Raw genomic sequence first — 21,048 nt, 5'->3', positions numbered from 1 at the left:
GCTCATTAACTGAGAATGAATAGAACATTATAAAAATTTAAGACGAACTGCATATTAGAAATGTACTTGGGGACTTCCCTGGCAATCCAGTGGTTAAGACTCTGTGCTCCCACTGCAGGGGGTGCAGGTTTGATTACTGGTAAGGGGACTAAGATCCCACATGATGCATGGCACAGCCCCCCCCCCCAAAAAAAAAAGAAAAAAGAAATACACTTAAGTTCACCCATGGATCCAACAGGGTTAAAATGGAAAGAAAAATAATCATTACCTGAATAAAGGAAAAATCACTACCTTTAAATCTTACGTACTATTGTTCAAAGACAATGTACACAATTACCTCACATTAATATTCATTTCTAAAATTAGGAGAAATCCACCGTTCAAGGATACACTTGAAGAAAGATCCTTACTAAACACAACATACTTATTCAACTTTTAAAACAACTCTTTCACATTGAAGATTTTCTGGAATATTAGGCATGGAGTACTTTCCATTAAGTTATCTCATGTTATTTACATTTATACTTCTTCTTCATGGGAATTCTCATACATGATGTTGGCCAACTGAAGTTGCTGCCCAGGCTGTTTACAAATGCGGTTTTATCTAGGGAATCCTTTCAGCCTTTTAAACTACTGAGATCAGAGAAGCCTTTCCCATTCTCCACACTTTATATGTTTTCTATGCAGTGTGCAGTCTCATGTGTCTTCAAATGATTGAGAGATAAATGAAGGCTTTCCCACATTCCCGACCTTGATAGGTTTTCTATCCAGTGTGAATTCTTTCATGCACTTGAACATAAGTGGAACGGAAGGTTTTCCCACATATTTTACATTCATAGGGTTTTTCTCCAGTATGGGTTCTTTCATGAACCTTGAAACCTTTTTGAGAACTAAAACATTTACCACATTGTTTACATTGATAAGGTTTCTCTCCAGTGTGACTCCTTTCATGAGTTCGAAGAGAACTGTGGTATCTGTAGGCTTTCTCACAGTGTTTACATTGATACGGTTTCTCTCCTGTGTGAATTCTTTCATGTGTTTGAAGGCTTTCATGACAACTAAAGGCTTTTCCACATTGTTTACATACATAGGGTTTCTCTCCAGTGTGAGTTCTTCTGTGTACTCGTAAGGAACAGTAGTAACTAAAGGCTTTGCCACATTGTTTACATTGGTATGGTTTCTCTCCAGTGTGAATCCTTTCATGTATTTTAAGAGAACTGGGATTAATGAATACTCTCTCACATTTTTTACATTTATAAGGTCCATCTCTAGTGTGTGTTATCATATGTTTTCGAAAGGTTTTTTGCCATGTGAAGGCTTTCCCACATTCTTTACATGTATAGGGCTTTTCTCCAGTGTGGATTCTTTCATGATTTCGAAGAGAACTGGCAGTACTCAGTACTTTAGAACATGTTTTACATACATACAGTGTCTCTCCTGTGTGATTTCTTTTGTGTATTTGGAAGGAACTGAAATAATTAAAGGCTTTACCACACTGCTTACATTCATAGGGTTTCTCTCCTCTGTGAATTCTTTCATGTATTTGAATAGTTTCAGGACTTTTAAAGGCTTTTCCACATTGTTTACATTGATAGGGTTTCTCTCCGTTGTGACTCCTTTCATGCATTCGAAGACAACTGGGATAAATGAATGCTTTCTCACATTTCTTACATTTATAAAATCCATCTCCAGTGTGTGTTACCATGTGTTGTCGAAAGCTTGTTTCCCACGTGAAGGCCTTCCCACATTCCTTACATTCATAGGGTTTTTTCCCAGTGTGATTACTTTCATGTATTTGGAAACGTTTTTGAGCACTGAATCTTTTACCACATTGCTTGCATTCATAGGGTTTCTCTCCACTGTGAATTCTTTTATGTGTTCGGAAGGATTTCTGATATGGAAATGCTTTTCCACATTGTTTACATTCATAGGGTTTCTCTCCAGTGTGACTCCTTTCATGCGTTCGAAGAGAACCAGGATAAATGAATGCTTTCCCACATTCTTTACATTTATATGGCTTTACACCATATTTTTGATACTCTCGTGTTTTGTGTTCAATGTGACATCTCATGTGTCTAGTAAGGGATGAATGATCCATGAAGACTGTTCCACATGCACTGCATTTCAATGGTTTTAATCCAGGAGTTTTCTTGTTCAGATTGAGAGTTGGAATAAGGCTGAAATTTTCTCCACATAAACTAATGTCTTTACTTTTACAGAATCTCTCTACCATAAAAGTTCTGTAATAAATGAGAATGTTATTAATGACTTCTTTATTAATCATTTTACATTTACTATATTTATTATGAATTATAGGAACTGGTTTTCTATCATGTGTGAACTGTTAGAAATTGAATATACTGAATGTTCTCAATGGGACTTCACACTTTCTATTAAAAAGTGATATTCAAGTATAGGTTTTATTACTAATGACTGCAAGTGAACTATTTTGCAAACACTAAATATTTATATCCCATTTAAGAAAATATTTTTGGGAAACATTTTCTAAGAATAACTCAATTTGGGGCTTCCCTGGGGGCGCAGTGGTTAAGAATCTGCCTCCCAATGCAGGGGACACAGGTTCAAGCGCTGGCCTGGGAAGATCCCACATGCCGTGGAGCAACTAAGCCCATGTACCACAACTACTGAAGACCATGAGCCTAGAGCCCGTGCTCTGCAACAGGAGAAGCCACCACAGTGAGAAGCCTGCGCAGTGCAATCAAGAGCAGCCCCTGTTTGCTGCAACTAGAGAAAGCCTGCACATAGCAATGAAGACCCAACACAGCCAAAAATTAAAAAAAATAAAAATAAAAAGAATAACTCAATTTGAAGGTGGGATTATTTATTATGTTGCTTCTTTTAAAATTTTCATAATATTACTGCAATTCTCACGAGACAATGCTTTGTATTTTAAGTGTGACTCACCTTAATTTTCTCCCCTGGTTTTTGTACTGATCTTCAATGTCATGATATTCCCATTTTGCTCCTGAAATGCAGACCCAGAAAAATGATCCCAAAGTACTATAAATTATAGAAAAATTATTAGATTCTAGGTCCAGGATGAACTCTGACCATTTCTAGTTTCTTTACCAATGTCTTCCCTTTCCACGTTCCACATCTTGAAACAATATTGACAGGTAAGAAATACTTCTTCTCTAATTGACAAAGTTAGGGAATTTCTTCATTCTTACCGACTGCAGCCAGATTCCTTAAGGTTTCCTGCATCACATCTCTGTAGAGTTTCCTCTGTGAAGGACCCAATAAAGCCCACTCCTCCAGCGTGAAGTCCACAGCCACATCCTCTATGGTCACTGAGTCCTAAAATACAGAAAAAATGTGTACACCGAGATGCATGAGACTGACAGAACTAGACATCCACACTTCATTTATAGGAAGTTTACGTATGATTCTTTTATTTACAAAGTTATTCTATGACTTGATCATGAGAAACTTACTCTCCACACTTCCTCAATAATTTAGCAGCATCATGAAGAAATGAAAATTATTTACACATTATCACTTATATCACAATGGCAGAGCCCAGAGAATGCAGGGAAATGACAGAAATACTGTACAAATAAAACAAATATCATTTTAAGAACATCAATTTCTTGTGAAAAAAATTATTTCATCTTCTTCCTATGATGCTCCATTTACAGCACTTCATAAGGCAGAGGATCAAAACTCATGAGGTTTCAATGAATAGAAACACTGTCAAGAACTGGAAGCTTTTTCCTAGTCTCATCATCTAACATCAGAGTCCAGGTGCCTGGAGAAATCGAACTTTTAACAAATCCCAGCTGGCCACATTCTCCCAAAGTCCTCCAGGCCTTTAAAGAAATCAGATGCAGATGCCTGAATATATTCTTCTGGGGAACCATTGCCTTCTACTTGCCTTCTAACAATTATCAAAGACTCTATTTTTCCTTTCTCTCTATATATAATTTGATGCAGCTAGAAAATTTGAAACTTAGAGCTCACTCACGAGGAAGAAGCAATACTATATTAGACCACAAAATCCCTATACTCATGTGCCTCAGGGCTGCTTCCAGCCAAATTTTAGAACACACAGTGCAATTACATGCCAGAAAAACTCTTCTCATCACACCCTAACAGTATACCCTGGGCCTTACTGTCCTTAAGGAACAGTTTAAGAGCTACAGTTTGCAAGGGGGTTCACTGAGGTCCATAATAGTGTGATGGTGAATATTCCCATGATTAGAAAATATGTATAGGTTTCATCAGTGGTTTTCTCCAACACAACATAAAGTCTCCATTCTGCAGTTTCAGCTACAAGTGTTGGGCATGCAGCCACACTGGCTACTGCCAGGTGAAAATCTAGTTCTGGGATTTATGAATTTAGAAGCTGTGATTCTTAATCTCACCAAGAAGAGAATGAAAAAGCTTGAAATAAACAAGTCCTCCCAGAGCCATAAGAGCACTGACTTCAAAGGGCAAACCAATGTCCTAAAACTGGAAAAAAGAAAAGAAAGATGTTTTTAAAATATGACCCAAGTATTCAGTTCTTAACGCCTATACCCAAGAGTCTGTTTCACCAGAGTCTAACAAAAAGACCAAAAAGAACTAAAAGATACAACACAATATTTATGAAGCCTGGCATGACCTTCTTTAACACAAGACTTAAGATACATATAATGAAATTAACTAAAGGAAAAGAAAGAAAGAAATAGAACATGTAAGTAACAACTAAGGGTTTTCTAAAATTAATGATATACAATACCTGTAGGTTCATGAAGCTCAGTGAACAGAAAACATGAAAACACAGAAATGGAGATCAAAGTATATCATATTCAAATTAGGGAAAAACTGAAGAGAATACATTGTAAGAAGCTAGAGAGAAACGTGTAAAATGCAAAAGTAATAAACTCTTGGAAAATACCACAGAATGAAATCTAGGTCACCTTGGGTTTGGTAACAAATTATCAAATATAACAACAACCACAAGATTTATAAAAGGAAAAAAAAGTATAATTTCACTTCATTAAAATGAAAAATGCCTCTTTCAAGAAAGAGTGTAAAGAGAGTGAAAATCACAGCATAGGAGAAAATCCTTACAAAACACATACATGATAAATGACTGGTATTCAAAATATCTAAAGTATTATTGTCAAAGTAAGAAGACAAACCACCAATGAAAAATTGGCTGAATATCTAACAAACAGCTTCCCAAAGAAGACATACAGAAGGGAAACAGGAAATATGAAAACGTGCTCAACGTCAAATGTCAATGGGAAATTGCAAATGAAACAATGAGATATCACTACACACTTATTTAATGGCTAAAATGCAAAACATTCAGAACAACAAATATTGGTGAAAAGGTGAAGAAAATCCTCATTCATTGCTGGGGGAAATGGAATTTGGTAGCCCTAGAGTGGAAGACAGGAGCTTTCTTTCAAAACACTACATACTGAGTAAGATCCAGCAATCACACTCCTTGCTATCTGTCCAAATAACTTCAACTCTTATAGCTCTTATGTTCACACGAAACCCATACACAAATACCTGTAGGGGCTTTATTCATAACTGGCATAAGTTAGAGGTAAGCAAGATATCCTTCAAGAGTCAAATACATAATGATCGGTATAGCCATATGATGAAATACTGTTCACTGATAAAAACAAATGAGGTAGAGCTATGAAAACACATGGAGGAAGCAAAAGTATATTGCTAAGTGAAAGAACACAATCTGACAAAGCTATATACTACATGATTCCAAGTATATGACATTCTGGAAAAGACAAAAGCATGAGACAGGAAAATGATCTTTGGTTCTGGAGGATTTCGGGATTAGAGGAAGAGATGAATCAATCTGTGGAGCACAGAGGAAGTTTAGGAAAGTAAAATTACACTATATGTGCAGAAATGATTAATACATGTTATTATACATTTGCGAAATCCATACATTATGCAACACAAAAAGTCAATGCTAACGTCACCTGCCCACTTCAATGCATCAGTATTGGTTCAGCAATTGTAACAAATGGACCAGTCATACAAGATTTAAAGAATAATGACTACTGTGTGGATGCCGAGGCATTATTTGGGAACTCTCTGTAATTTCTGATCAGCTTCCTAGTAAACCTAAAAAAAGCTGAAGTCTATTTAAAAAAAAGAGCACTGGGCTTCCCTGGTGGCGCAGTGGTTGACAGTCCGCCTGCCGGTGCAGGGGACATGGGTTCGTGCCCCGGTCCGGGAAGATCCCACATGCCGCGGAGCGGCTAGGCCTGTGAGCCATGGCCGCTGAGCCTGCACGTCCGGAGCCTGTGCTCCGCAACGGGAGAGGCCACAACAGTGAGAGGCCCGCATACCGCAAAAAATAAATAAATAAAAATAAATTTAAAAAAGAGCACTGACTCATTACAACTCATCCTGATGACTGCCTGATGTTTGGTTAGGTGTGGCGACAGTTGGTTTTGTTTCTTCATCAAGGCTGTCTCAACTAAGGGATGAAGGGCAGCAACTCTCCACTGAGCTCCATCATGTTCCAGGGTGTACTGTCATCTTTAGTCTATTCACTCCCCAGAGCTGTGCATTCAGTGAATCCCAAGCAGCTACCCAGGGAACCAAGGTGTTGGAAAGGGTGGCTCCAACAGCACCAGAGCATCTTTCAAAGGACTGAAGAAAGAAATGTCATCTCTCCAAGGGAGCATAAGCCCAACGGCCAAGGTTTGGCTCCATCATATCACATGTAGGTGTCAGTGGCCGAGCTGAGCTCCTGGGGTGCTGTTTCCAGTACCAAAGCCATAATAGGCACCTAAATGGAGTCCTCTGTTTTTAAGAGATCCCAGTATGGGGGGATAATTGCAGCTTTAATGGCATATTAATGTGAGACCTAGGACAGTGCCTTGCATCAGAAGCCTATGGCCAACTTAAGGCCCTCCTCAGAGAGCCTCCCATCACTGCTCGCAGGGCTAGAGGCCTCCTCATGACACTGATTGCCTTATAGAGCTTAAGAAACCCAAGTTCAAGTTGGGTTTGAACAAATCCTTTTGCTGTGCCAAGCTGAGACGGTGAGTGTTGTCAACCGTAACAGAGAGGGTAAGGATCTTTGTTGCAACAGATGCAGGGGCAACAGCCTCAGAGTTACTTAAAAGTTTTGGTGAGCCTTCTGGAATCTCACCACTTACAGGCTGCCTTTCCCTGTCTCTTCTCTTTCACTTTCGCTGAAATAACTGCTCTTTTGAAAGTAGTGACTGTCTTTTGGGCTCACCTCATTCACAGGGTATAATCATCCTCCTACTCCCCCAGTCCTCCCCTCAACATTAATGTCTGGGCAAACCCAGCCTCAGTCACACCTTCACTATAAACACAGATAGGTTCCAGCTCAGACATCAACCCAGGACCACTGGAAGGAGGGCCCCATTCTCATATTCCTGCTCCCGAAGTACAAAAACTGACAAACTTTCAACTCAGTATCCTCCCTGTATACAGCCCAGGCTTGATGGGGCTAGCAGTGCAACACAGGGCAGCACAGGGCACAGGAAAATCTCCCCAGCAAACAGCAGCTCACAGAGCAGGAGCCTCCACACTTTCTTATCAGCCTGTTGAAGTAAGAGGCATTAGGGGAAAGGTAGGGGGTGAGGCTTAACTTTCAGTAGTGAAACAACAAATATGTGGGTCCCAAATAATCATTACTAGAAAAAAAAAACTTTAAGAAAAATAGGCATTTGCACTGGATTGTTTTAAATAAAGAAACACTAAAAAGATGATGAAGGCTTAATCAAAACTGGTTATGTGAGGGTGGTTGGCGTTAAGAGCAGAGGAGTGGGGCAAAATGTGGGCAGGGAGTCTTCTTAATTTCTTCCCTTAGGAATTTAATTTTAACCATTTTATATAGAAAACCACTGCAAGATTTGATTCTTTAAACAGTAATGGATATAAAAGTGTAAACCACAAAAAAATGAAAACTCCCTTTCTAACTAAAGGCACACAGGATATTATAGGTTTTCTCTCCATTATAGTAAACGTTGGAGATATTTTCAGAAATAAGTGGCATATTACACTGTATTTTAGGTTTGCAATTAAGTCTTAAATGGACTAGGAATTTGAAAGATTGACATAAACTTTGAGGTGTTTTCCTCATATCAATTGAAATAGAATTTGTTTCTCCTTTTCCCCCACATCCATTAAAATAGAAATTCATTTGCTTTAGGAATACTAGAGGACTTTTAATTGTTAAAGTTCTCTGGGACAGGCACTTACAAACACTGACCTAAAAATGGAAAAGCACCTGAGAACTTAAATGCACCCATTTCACATCTTGAGGTTCTCTTGTCTAAATGAAACAAAAATTCTACTTGACTTCACAATTTTCTTGCCTTAGATGGTATTTGTTAATCAACATAGATTTTAAAAGCCCAGTGTTGGGCTTCCCTGGTGGCGCAGTGGTTGAGAGTCCGCCTGCCGATGTAGGGGACGCGGGCTCGTGTCCCGGTCTGGGGGGGTCCCACGTGCCGCGGAGCGGCTGGGCCCGTGGGGCATGGCCGCTGGGCCTGCGCGTCCGGAGCCTGTGCTCCGCGACGGGAGAGGCCACAGCGGTGAGAGGCCCGCGTACCGCAAAAAAAAAAAAAAAAAAAAAAAAAAAAAAAAAAAAGCCCAGTGTTAATGGAAACTAGAATCAAAGGGCTGTAATCTTGAATGGATAAAGGAATCCAAGAAACACAAATATTGGAATCAAAACATATAAGCAGACTGTGTCCGTACAATTCGGAAGCCCATATTCATAAAGTTGAACATCTTTACAGACTTGAGAGTCTAGATACGCCCGGTTGAGATAAAACTCCTGTAAGTGGTCAGTCCCTCAATGAGGGCAGGGACACCTGGGCAGCCACAGGAATAAACTCTGGGAGCTCCACAAACCCTCCCCAGTCCTGTAAGCAGGGAAGCTCTCCCTACCCCAGGCTTCCATTATCACAAGTCAGGAAACTCTAAGCCTGATTCAGGTTAAGGTTCTGATCCAAATGGACTCCCATATTCATAAACCCTTTGTCCACAGGACAGAACACCTCATCCTCACAGACTTCTCAATGGGCACAAATTACACTCTGAGTGCACCTATTATCATGGAGGGACCACTCAAATATAACATGTAAAATGCCTAGGCTAAAGGAAATCACAAGTACCACCCTGAAAGGGCAACTTCCCTACACCCTTGTGAACTTGCACCCCCAGATTTCAGGGCTCTGCAGCTTCTCACAGTATAAGGACTACCATTGGTGGGTGTGAGCAGGTAGGATTGGGCAGGGGGAGGATGTCCAGGAAGATCCACTTCCCTGTGCAGGCTCAAAGGGGGCCTTAGTTTGAAGATACTGACTTCAGGCTCTGCTCCCCACTACAGGCGCTCTCGACCACCAGTGATATTTTATGGGAGATACCCAGCAAGGCAAATATATAGAATCAGAAAATAGATTAGTGATTTCCTAGGCCTCGGGATGAGAAGGGAGAGTTACTGCTAATGGACATGAGGTTCATTTTGGGAGTGATGGAAATGTCTTAAAATTAGTGTGGTGATAGTAGAATAAGTCTTTAAATACGGTAAGCACCAGTGATCATTTAAATACACAAACCCTGTCTGGACAATTCAGCAAAATCACTCAAACCCAGTGTGTATGTGGAAATGAGAGAAGAAAATTCTCAGCCACTTTTATTAATTCGCCCAGAAAACCCCAAGTATCTTTTCCTTTCAGGAAAAATATGTCAGTCATTTATTATTTTCAAGGCAAGTTTAATTAGTACGTAAGTAATCACATTTGAATACTTTTTGTCTCCAAGTCTAAATCCTGGCATTTCATTTGAAATCAACCAACAGTAAAGGAGAGTCCAAAAGAACTCACCTTACTCAGGGAATTAAAAAAGGGAAACAAAAATTCTTAACAAGTGGAATGTAATACTGAAAAATTTTTTCCCTCTGAAATTCAACTCTCTTACCTCTTTGGAAATATTTTACATGGTCTTTCAAGCTCTATTAATTAAATACATTTTACATTATTGAAAAGAAAAACTTAAATAAGTGAATAAATCTTTTGAAGGGGACTAACCCAGGGACGGGCAGTAGTCACAGCACAGATCGTCCAGAAAAGTTTCATAAAAAACCTCGACAAAAGGACTTCCCATAGGATGTGTCTTCCCAGAAAAAAAATGGGGAGGAGAAAGAATTTCATACACCTACTTGCAAGTAGTTATTCTTGGCTTTCCGCTCCTGTAAAATATACACAGACCGCCCCCCTCCCCAATGCAATCCACGACTCTGCGCAAATAGTAAAAACAATTAAAATATTGGGTTTGTATGAAATGGACCACGAAAGATGAACAGTTGACAGACCATGTGAATCGGAGAGGGGAAACTGACGTTGGGAAGACGGGGAATAACATGGAAATGTAATGATTTACTACAAGCCCTACAAAGAGCTACTCTGCTGGGCCGGGGTCTTTGACTTGAGACTTTGCTTCCCAAACATTCGGAGGACTCAGAGGAAAACGGGTGCCCCCTGGGCAGCAAGGAGGGGCTGGGACCTGTCAGGTAACAGGTAATCCCAGGACCGAATCCTGGAGAACGAGTCACGATTGTCACCTGAAGACGGCGCCCGAGTTCACCGCACAATCCGGGAGAGAAGAGGGGCTGCGGGCGCAGAGCCGCGCGGAGAGGCGCCGGGGCGGAAGTTCCCGCACGAAGTGACGGAAGAGGACGCCAGGGGTCCCGGCTGCCGGGCCAATCCTCACGCTGCGAGCCTGAGGGGACAGAGGTACGAGCGGCGCCGCAGGCCCCGCGTATCCGTAGACTCCGGCGTGGAGCGCTAGGAGGCCGTGTCAAAAAGATGGCCGGCTTCGGCCGGTTTCGACCAGTCCCTCCGCGGCGACCGCAGCCTGGGGCACCACACTCACCATTTCGAGGTTTCCTGAGTCTGAGTCCTTCCTAACGACTCCAAAGACCCGTGCAGATACGTGACACGGACGGGTCTCCAGGGGTAGTGAACCGCACACAGCCAGCGGCTTTAGGCTTTAGGAGAAAAAAAGGACGTTCACGCCGGTGCAGAGCATCGCCCCACCCACCTGCCTCAGCGCCCTCCAGCTTGGACAGATTTCCAATACCCCGCCCTCTCGTGCCTGAGTGACAACCTGCGAGAGGAAGCCTGACTCAGCAGAATCACTTAGCGCCGCTGGGATTGAATCTGTCCCCGCCTGGCACTTAAGGTTTGTAACAGAACTTTTCCCTGGCCTGGGATTGCCTGGCATGGAACTGTGATTCTTGTTAAGAAAGGCAGACACTTAGGTGTGAACTCACCGTTTGTAATGACGAGGCTGGCTCCAGTTTCATCTTTGCGCCTTGACAGCGCTGAGCCTTCCACCCATCCCTCCCCATCCCCACTCATTAGGTACTTAAGCTAAAGAATCCCAGAGCACTTGGCTTTGGTAGGAGGTCTGAATCACTCAGCCCTAGCTGGGTGCCAGGACAAATCTCAGTCAAACCACAGGCTGTGAGGTGTGTGCATTAACTTCTCAGCTGTACATTTTACACTAGAAGGAAATTTATTTTAGATTAGTGTTCCCTGTGTGCCTATAAAACTTTGAAATGTCAACAGCTATAATATATATAAGGCAATTGTATTCCCATTTTCACTGATAGAAGAAAAACAGTAAGTTGTACTTAACATTGGAGTGTACCTGGAAACTCTTCCTGCCCGCCATCCCTAGCTCTACAGAGGGATAACTGACTAATAAAACTGCATTTAAAGATGACAACATGATGATCTGATACACTTATACTGTATAGCATAATTGAAATTTAGGAAGAGAGTGAATCTATTTTTCTGAGGGACTCCTAAATATGCATTTTAATGGGGAATGGCAGAAATCACAATAGACTATTATCATTGTGGGAGTATCAATTGCGCACCTTAAAAGTATTCTTGTTCGATGTCTGTCTGTTTCTTTATTCCTTGGTTCTCTCATTCCACAAGTGCATAGGTTATTTTTTCTGTAGATCTGGGGAAAATGGGCCAGGGGTGGAAGGTCCATCCAGGCTAGACAGTGAACAGCCCATGACTGTTCAGCACAGAAGGAAACTTGAAAAGTGTTTTAATACCTTGAAGTCTGGCTGGACTTAGGGGAGCAACAGGGCTGAGAATACTCCAAAAGTAGATACTGGAGAGCAAGGGACTCCAAGACAGTAAGATGGGTGTCTGTGAAAATAGTGCTGGCCTAAGAGAAGCTCTAGGGAGAGATGGGCTCTTATTATCGGTGGGCTTGGATCACTACTTGTGATCATGAGGGTTGGTGCCAGCTCTAACCCTTTGGGTTTCTTGGACCTTGATGAATTATTTTATCCTTTTCTGGCAAAGCTGAATCCTGGTCTTTAGCCTCCAGTGACAAGTTCTCTGGAAGTTCCACTGGCTGAGAAGCCACTAATTCCATGTCTGCATCCATGTCTGGGTCCATGTCTGGGTTGGAACTCAGCGGTAGTGAAGGTGTTCTAGGAGGTTCCTGAAAAGGGCAAATGGATGAAACAGGAGGTGTAGTGGTAAAAGCGGCAGTTGCACTGGATGCAGAAGTTGGTGTTTCTAGGGAAGGCAATTTGGGGGAATATAAACTCTCCAACGCTTGGATAGTTTCCTTGGAAGATGGAGAAATACTTGGGTCAGTTGAATTGGCGGCAGCAAGAGTTTCTGCTGGTGGCTTTTTGGAAGGTGTTACAAATTTGATAACAGAGGGGATTTTTTTCTCTGCAAATTTCTTAGCTGGATTCTCAACCTTAGAGATTTGAAAAGCTTCCTATTGGAGGAGTTCAAAGACTGAGGGTAAATGAAGAATATAAGCCAAAGTGTCTGTAGTCACTGCAGCTAGGGATCTTGGCACCAGGCTGCGGTGGCTTCTTTTTCCCTCCATTCTCCTCATCTTTGGATCTCTCGCTGCTGACTTCACTGATGCGTAAAGCTTCAGTCTCCCTCAAGCCTGCCCACTGGCATAGGAACCGCGTTCAAAATCTCTGGGTGTGAGACAAACTTGTACACAAACTTCTGACCCCTCACGTTTTCAATGATATTCTTCATATAATAGTATCTGAGGGATCAGCTGTGTTTGTCATAATTCATATTAGGCTTGTTCTTTTGAGTCCCTCAGAGACGAGCCACCTCTTCTGCCTGCAAATGCTTGAACTCCCCGTCACTACAGGTCCAGCAGATCATGTGACCATTCTGAGGCTCCTTTAGGAGCTGAAGGAGGAACTGCCACAGGGTGATGGCATTGTTAAGAGCAATGAACGAGGCCACTTGCGGGGCTGCCTTAGGGTCTCTGCCTCAAACATGATGCTTCTCTCCACCGGCCACCTCCTAACATTGAGAACTCAAGCACAGTGAGGCAGCCACTGACACCCCTGCGGTGGAGCCAGATATAAGACTTTAATTTATTTAAGAAAATGAATAACCTCTTAAATAACATTAAACACACAAAAAAACAGCATCACAAATATTTGTAGGCCAAATCAGTTGGAAGTCTCAATCTCAGTTAACAATGTCAATACTCAAGCCCACATCATATATATATGTGTAATTTGTAATGGTTACAAAACTGAAGATGAACCATATCCATATTTTATCTTTATGGTGAATCTTTACTGATAATCAAGGAAAGCAGGACTTTCTATATTGCTACCCTCTATTTACTTACACAAGAAAGCAGATCCTGAAACAGTGTTTAAGGTGTATTATGTGGTGGAAATACAAGTGATCAATAGTGACATCTTCATTTACTGAGGCAGACTTTGATATAAGAAGAGGGATGTGATAGGACCATAAAACGTAGAGTTGGAGATATCCTCCCTGAAGGTTAAATCAGGAACTAGGTATTCCAGAATTCATCCGCTTTATGGTTCCATGGTAGAATTCACCAATAGCCTCTCTTGCATGAGATTTGGAAAGCTGATGTGAAGAAGGCATTAGTCAGATTTTTGAGCCATCATACAGATTGAGACAGATATATTGGAGTCAAGGACACCATCTTCCAGCTCATTTTTCAGATTCTTTGCTTTCCTAATTAAGAGTATTCTCAAACCCACCAATGATTTATTTAACTGCCATTTTCATAGAGGTGTAGCTTTCCACTGATGTCTTTATAAGATCCATATGAACAATCCATTGGGATTTAGATTTTTCTGTAAGGCCTTTTGTGTCCAACAGGAAACTATTCAGACTTTACTGCTTGGGAATATTCTCTGATTCTCTTCTACTTTATATTCACATAAGTCTTAATTGCCTAGGAAACACCTTATTCTGTCAATAGTGCTAATGAGCATGTTTTCTTTTTTAAAAAATTTATTTATTTAATTTATTTATTTTTGGCTGCGTTGGGTCTTCGTTGATGTGCGTGGGCTTTCTCTAGTTGAAGCCAGCGGGGACTACTCTTGGTTGTGGGCTTCTTGTTGCTGTGGCTTCTCTTGTTGCTAGGCACGCGGGCTTCAGTAGTTGTGGTGGGCGGGCTTTAGAGCACAGGCTCAGTAGTTGTGGCACATGGGCTTAGTTGCTCTGCAGCATGTGGGATCTTCCCAGACCAGGGCTCGAACCCATGGCCCCTGCATTGGCAGGAAGATTCTTAACCACTGTGCCACCAGGCAAGTCCCTAAAGCTAATTTTTTTTTTTTTTTTTGCGGTACACGGGCCTCTCACTGTTGTGGCCTCTCCCGTTGTGGAGCACAGGCTCCGGACGCGCAGGCTCAGCGGCCATGGCTCACGGGCCCAGCCGATCCGCGGCATGTGGGATCTTCCCGGACTGGGGCACGAACCCGTGTCCCCTGCGTCGGCAGGCGGACCCTCAACCACTGCACCACCAGGGAAGTCCAAAGCTAATATTTTTAATGATGAAAGATTGGGTGCTTTCACCTGAAGATAAGGAACACAACAAGGATATCTGGTCTTGCCACTTCTACTTGAGAATGTACTGGAGATTTTAGCCAAAACTGTTATACAAGAAAAGACAATAAAATGCCTAAAGATTGGTTAGGAAGATGTAAAATTATTTCTACTTCCAGATTGGCTATCTTCTATTCAGATAAATGTAATGAATCTAGTTTAAAAAAAACAAAACAAAACAAAATGTATGAGAACTCATTATTGAGTTCAGAAAGGTGATAATATACAAGATAAAAATATAAATATTAATTGTATTTCTATACACTGTCAATGAACGTTCTTTTTAAAAAAATTTTTATTGGAGTATAGTTGATTTACAATGTTGTGTTAGTATCAGGTGTATAGCAAAGTGAATCAGTTATACATACACATATATCTACTCTTTTTTTTTTCTTTTCCCATATAGGTCATTACAGAGTATTGAGTCGAGTTCCCTGTGGTATATAGTAGGTCCTTATTAGTTATCTGTTTTATATATAGTAGTGTGTATATGTCAATCCCAATCTCCCAGTTTATCCCTTCCCCTCCCAACAATCTTCTAATGAAACTAATACATGCCTTTCTAATAAAATGAAAAGAGAATGAAATCATTGGGAATAAATTTAGCAAAGAAGTACAAAATGAATATTCAGTATGCGTATATTACTACAATTCAAAGTAAAATTTCTAGGGCAAGAGAGTGAAAACAACCCACAGAATGGAAGAAAATTTTGCAATTCATATATCTGAAAAGGAACTTGTATTGAAAATACGTAAAGACCTCATAAGATCATTATAAAAAGTCATATAGGGCTTCCCTGGTGGCGCAGTGGTTGAGAGTCCGCCTGCCGATGCAGGGGACATGGGTTCTTGCCCCAGTCCAGGAGGATCCCACATGCCACGGAGCGGCTGGGCCCGTGAGCCATGGCCGCTGAGCCTGCGCGTCCGGAACCTGTGCTCTGCAACGGGAGAGGCCACAACAGTAAGAGGCCCATGTAACGCAAAAAAAAAAATGTGTTTTAAGTTTTGGTTCTGAAAAGTTTTACAAAATCATGAAAGAAATCACACTGGACTCTACTCAATACTCTGTAATGACCTATATGGGAAAAGAATCTAAAAAAGAGTGGATATATATATATATGTATAACTGATTCACTTTGCTGTACAGCAGAAACTAACACAACATTGTAAATCAACTATACTCCAGTAAAAATTAAAAAAAAAAAAAGAAATCACCCTGGACAAAAACCCTATGAATGTTAGGAACATGGGAAAGCATTGTGTCTTACCAGTTCTCTTCAAAAACATGAAAGAATTCACATTGGACAGAAACCCTATCAATGTCAGGAATGTGGGAAAGCTTTCATTTCTCTGTCAAGAATTTGAAAGCACATGAGACGGCACAGTGGAGAGAAACCATATAAATGTGAAGAAGGTGGGAAAGCAAAGGTGTGAAAAGATTCACTAGGTAAAACCTCTTGTTTGTAAACAGCTTGGGAAACACTTCAATTGGCCCACATCTTTAGATGTGAAAACTCCCATGAAGAAGTATAAATGTAAGTAACATGAAATAACTTGATGGAACGTAATCCATGCCTAATGTTTCAGAAAACCTTCAGTATGAAAGTTGTTTTTATTTCATTTTGTTTTGTTTTATTTATTTATCTATTTGGTTGCACCGGGTCTTAGTTGCGGCAGGCAGGCTCCTTAGTTGCAGCTCGCGGGCTCCTTAGTTGGTCCCTAGTGTGGCTCGCCAGGTTCTTAGTTGCAGCACGTGGGCTCCTTAGTTGCAGCTCCAGGGCTTCTTAGTTGCAGCTTGCCAGCTCCTTAGTTGCAGCATGCAGGCTCCTTAGTTGAAGCATGCATGTGGGATCTAGTTCCCTGACCGGGGCTCGAACCCAGGCTGCCTGCTTTGGGAGCGCTGAGTGTTATACACTGCACCACCAGGGAAGTCCCAAGAGTTGTTTTAAAAGTTTATAAATATGTTGTTTTTACTAAGGATCTTTCTTCAGGTGTATCCTTGGATGGTGGGTTTCTACTAATTTGAGAAATGAATATTAATGTGAGTTAATACTGTAAGTTGTGTTTCAACAATGGTACATAATGTTTAAAGGTAGTGATTTTTTTCTTTAATCAGATCATGACATTTTCTGTTTCCATTTTGAAGCTTTTTGGATCCATGGGTAAATAAAAGTGTATTTCTAATATGCAGTTAGGCTTAAATTTTTATAATGTGCTATTCATTCTCTGTTAAAGAGCCATTGAAAATAGCAGTTTGGTGTTTGCTGGGATTTTCCTACTGGTCTTGGGTGACAGTTTCTGGATATCCCTAATCTACTATATATAGTACCTTTTTGACTGAGAAAGATCTTTTTCTGGGGGTGGTGGGTACAGGAGCCTTATTCAGTTCTCCATTCTGTTAAACATTTGGAATAAATTTTAATGTATGGCAAGGTTGTCAAGGAGTACAATTTTATGTAAATTATGTTTTTCCTGTTTGCTTTTTCTTTCCTTCTGCTTGGTATTTGGTGAACAGAATGTGAATTAAGAAGAGAGACTTGTGATAGGACAAAAAATCTAGAGTTGGAGATATCTTGCCTGTGAGTAATGTTAGGGCCTAGGTTTTCCAGAATCCATCCCCTTTGTGATTCTATGTTAGAATTCACCAACAGCTCACTTGTGCATGATTTAAAAGCAGATGCAAAGAAGACAATTTTCAGATTTGGGAGCTACCACACTGGGAGAGAGACAGACACATAGGAGGTTTGAGAACACCATCTTCCAGCATATTTTCCAGATTCTGTGCCCTTGTAGTTAATAGTAGCCTCAACACCACCAAATGTTTGGTTTCCAATTTCTTATAAATGCAGTTTTCCCCTGATGTCACCACAAGTTCCAGATCAAAATCTGTCAGTTTGAATTTTTCTATAAGGCCTCCTATGTCCACTTGGAAAGTAATTCATGTTTCATGGTTGGGAGTACTATCTGATTACCATCTTGTGTAGATTATACCTTTATAATGTCTAATTTGTATAGAAACACCTTATGTTCTTAATAGTGCTGGTGAGTATGTTTTCCTGATTCACCATGACATTCAGAATGGTGCAGCCAAAAACAAGAACATGGGAGTTTGCTTGGGGTATTTTTTTTAAGTCTATTTTATTTATTTTTTGGTTGTGCTGCGAGGCTTGCAAGATCTTAGTTCCCCAACCAGGGATGGACCCGGGCCCTTGGCAGTGAGAGCTCGGAGTCCTAACCACTGGGCCGCCAGGGAATTCCCTCTCTGCTGCATTGTGAAGAGGTTGCCTCGACCCATTGTTTCACCTTGACCTATTGGCCTTCTGTCAGGAAGGACATCCTCATTTGTGTAAATCAGCATCATTTCCTTCCATCATCATGCATAGATTATTTCCGGCTCTCAAGCCTACTCTCTGCCTGTTTACATGGAAACATCTTTAGAAATCCATGCATATCCCACTCTGGAAAATTTCCTGAGGCAACACCAGTGACTGTGAGTTGAGAGGGCAGTAGAAGCAGTTGGCAGAACCTATGTTATGGGCACATTCCATCAGCCACAGTAATCCTGGCTGTCTCATATTTGTAAAATATGTTTGCTTGCTTGTTCACACAGCACTTCAATTTTTACTGAGTTTCAATGGGGAATCATACGCTCTGGAATTTGTCTGAGTAACAGTTACTCCATTATCGTCTCCCTCCCCACACCTGTTTACCATAAAGGCTTTAGCAGCCTCTGTTTATGCATCCCGGTGTCTCTAAACCACCCATGGTGGACATAAGTTATCCAAGGCATTCTTGTACCAGAAACTAGTCTCCTCAGCTGTTACTGCACACAATTAGAGCAGCTCTGCTGGCAGCTGACAGAGTTGTTCTGTAAATGGAGGCCCTCCCATGGCCAGAGTTGAGCCTCCACAGCCAATTTGCCATTTTGCCTTGGGTCATGAATGTAGGACCCCTCAGTTTTGCTAACCAGAGTCTTCCTCATTAAAAAGGCATTGGTCATTGCAGCATAAAGCAAAAATTGGCCCCTCTGTCACATCCCATTTGCTGAAGGAACTGTGTCCCCCCCCCCCCAAGTTGATGCCTTTTGTTCTGGAGTAGGTCACTTCTTTCTGGACACATGGCCACTTGAGGAGTCACTTGGGATCCCAGGAGAGACCAGGGAGTCCACATACTTTATATACAGTGTGTTGCTGCCACACCTGATGGGGTCCACTGCAGAGATGCTGTGTTCTGTCACTAAATCAGACAGGCCATCTGGGATGAGATGGATTAGCCAAGCATCAGATGGATTAGTCAAACTTCAGGCAATCGTGCTAGCAATAGAGAATTACCTGGCCAAGAATGGAACTCATCTGCACATTGTTACAGATCCTTTGGCCACTGCCAATGATCTAGGTGTACCAATCATAGCTCCTTATCCAAGGTTGCCCCCTTTGGCATTAAGAACTCTGAGAGTAACTTGCCTCACAATATCCAAGTCCAAATCAATGCGAGTCCTTACTCTGCGCATATATTAAACCTCAGTCTGCAGAGGCTCAGTGTTCAGAGCAATAAATTGACTTCTGGGCACACTCTCACCTGGGATCTGATGGTATTAACCTTAGCCCTGTGAGCCCCCGCAATCCGTAACCACTTAGAGGCCTCTAACCTCAATGTTAGGCAATATTCATGGGACATCCCTTCTCTGCCATGGCTGCCTTAGTGACTGATGTGAACCAACACCACTGGTAATAAGCTCAACAGACATAGCTTCCCGACCAAGGAAGGGGTCCCTACAGCTGATGGCAAACAGACTTTGTAGGGCCCTTCACCCCCTCTACTGGCTACTTGCTATGCTGACCTTGGTAGATACTCACATACAAAAATTACTTATCCTATCACACATAACCCTTTTGAAACCAAAATGCAATCACTCACCAACATACTGTAAAAATTACTGATATCCACTCAATTCTGAACAACCAGGCTCTTGAAAAAGGCATTCAGTGGCAGTCTTAGGACCCCAATCTACAACCCTCATAGGATGTCCTGATGGCTTACTTAAAGCTTGCTTTCTTCTATACATAGGTCTCCCTGCTGTTCAGGGCATTATTCAGATTTAATCCACAGTCTTTGGGGCCAGTTACTTTGTTCTGGTCATCAGGCTTACTGTTGACTTACGAGTAGAGCCTTTCTATACTAGACATTCTGTCAGTGACATTTCTGGTCACTCCTGCAGGTCTTTGGTTTATTGTCATAGTACATCCTGGCCACCACATGTATATCCCACTCCCGGTTCTTCCTCCTAACATCATCCATAGACTGGGTAACCTACATGTCAGTATTTCATTTTGGGCACCCTCCTTCAAACCCCTCTGGCCCATCCAACACAAATGTCCTCTTTTCCTACAGTTTACAATCACAGACTCATCGTCGTTGGAGCCCCTGGCACTGACCTGGGCACGCATGATGTCATTCAACAAACATATCATTAATGCCAATCAAGAAATGTCAAAAACTTTCAAAATACATGTAGTAGTCAGCTAATGCCTCAGGTGTTTTCCATGAAGGACAACTCTCTAGTGGACATGGTAGCTGATGACCACTTGGCTTTGCACTATTTATGAGCCAGAGAGGGAGAGTTCTGTTCCCTTAGGAGGGCTGCTTGCTGCATGTGGGTGGAATACACTGGCAAGGTGCCACCAGTAACACAGATGAGACAACAAATTAAAATAACAACGTTATTGAAATATTTGAACAGAATTCCAGAACCATACTGGCACACTTTCCTGGATCCCTCAAAATACCTGGGGATGACAGGATTCCAATGTTGTTTTGAAGCTTCATCATCTTAATTATGGTGCTTGTGTCACATGGCTTTTCAATTAATATTCAAATTCATTTCAACGAGATGTGGCAGCATTCAGTCTGTAAACTTAAGGAGTGAAAGAACTGACCTCATTTTTGATATTTGACTCTTAAGGCTTTGGGTATCTGCTCACCTGTCTGGCCTACAGTGCATAACTAAGTTAGGAAGGGTGACACCTGCTCCTTTTCTTTTTGTGTCAGCAGGTGGGAGGGTCAAAACTTGAAAACCTGCAGCCTCCACTTCTACACACATTAAATAGCCAAGCCATTCTTTACA

General features: G+C 41.5%; 1 pseudogene across 1 annotated transcript; it reads right to left on the bottom strand.

Moving 5' to 3' along the window:
* Nucleotides 1-11,989: 11,989 nt before the first annotated feature.
* LOC307051154 (ETS domain-containing protein Elk-4-like) lies at nucleotides 11,990-20,371 on the bottom strand (annotated as a pseudogene). Its single transcript has 2 exons — nucleotides 20,239-20,371; nucleotides 11,990-13,315 (listed from the first exon to the last, which is right to left on the bottom strand). The product of its transcript is annotated as an ETS domain-containing protein Elk-4-like (transcript).
* Nucleotides 20,372-21,048: the final 677 nt, after the last annotated feature.

Source organism: Hyperoodon ampullatus (assembly GCF_949752795.1).
Source record: "Hyperoodon ampullatus genome assembly, chromosome: 4".
NCBI lineage: Eukaryota > Metazoa > Chordata > Mammalia > Artiodactyla > Ziphiidae > Hyperoodon > Hyperoodon ampullatus.
This window is presented reverse-complemented; position numbering and strand designations above follow the sequence as displayed.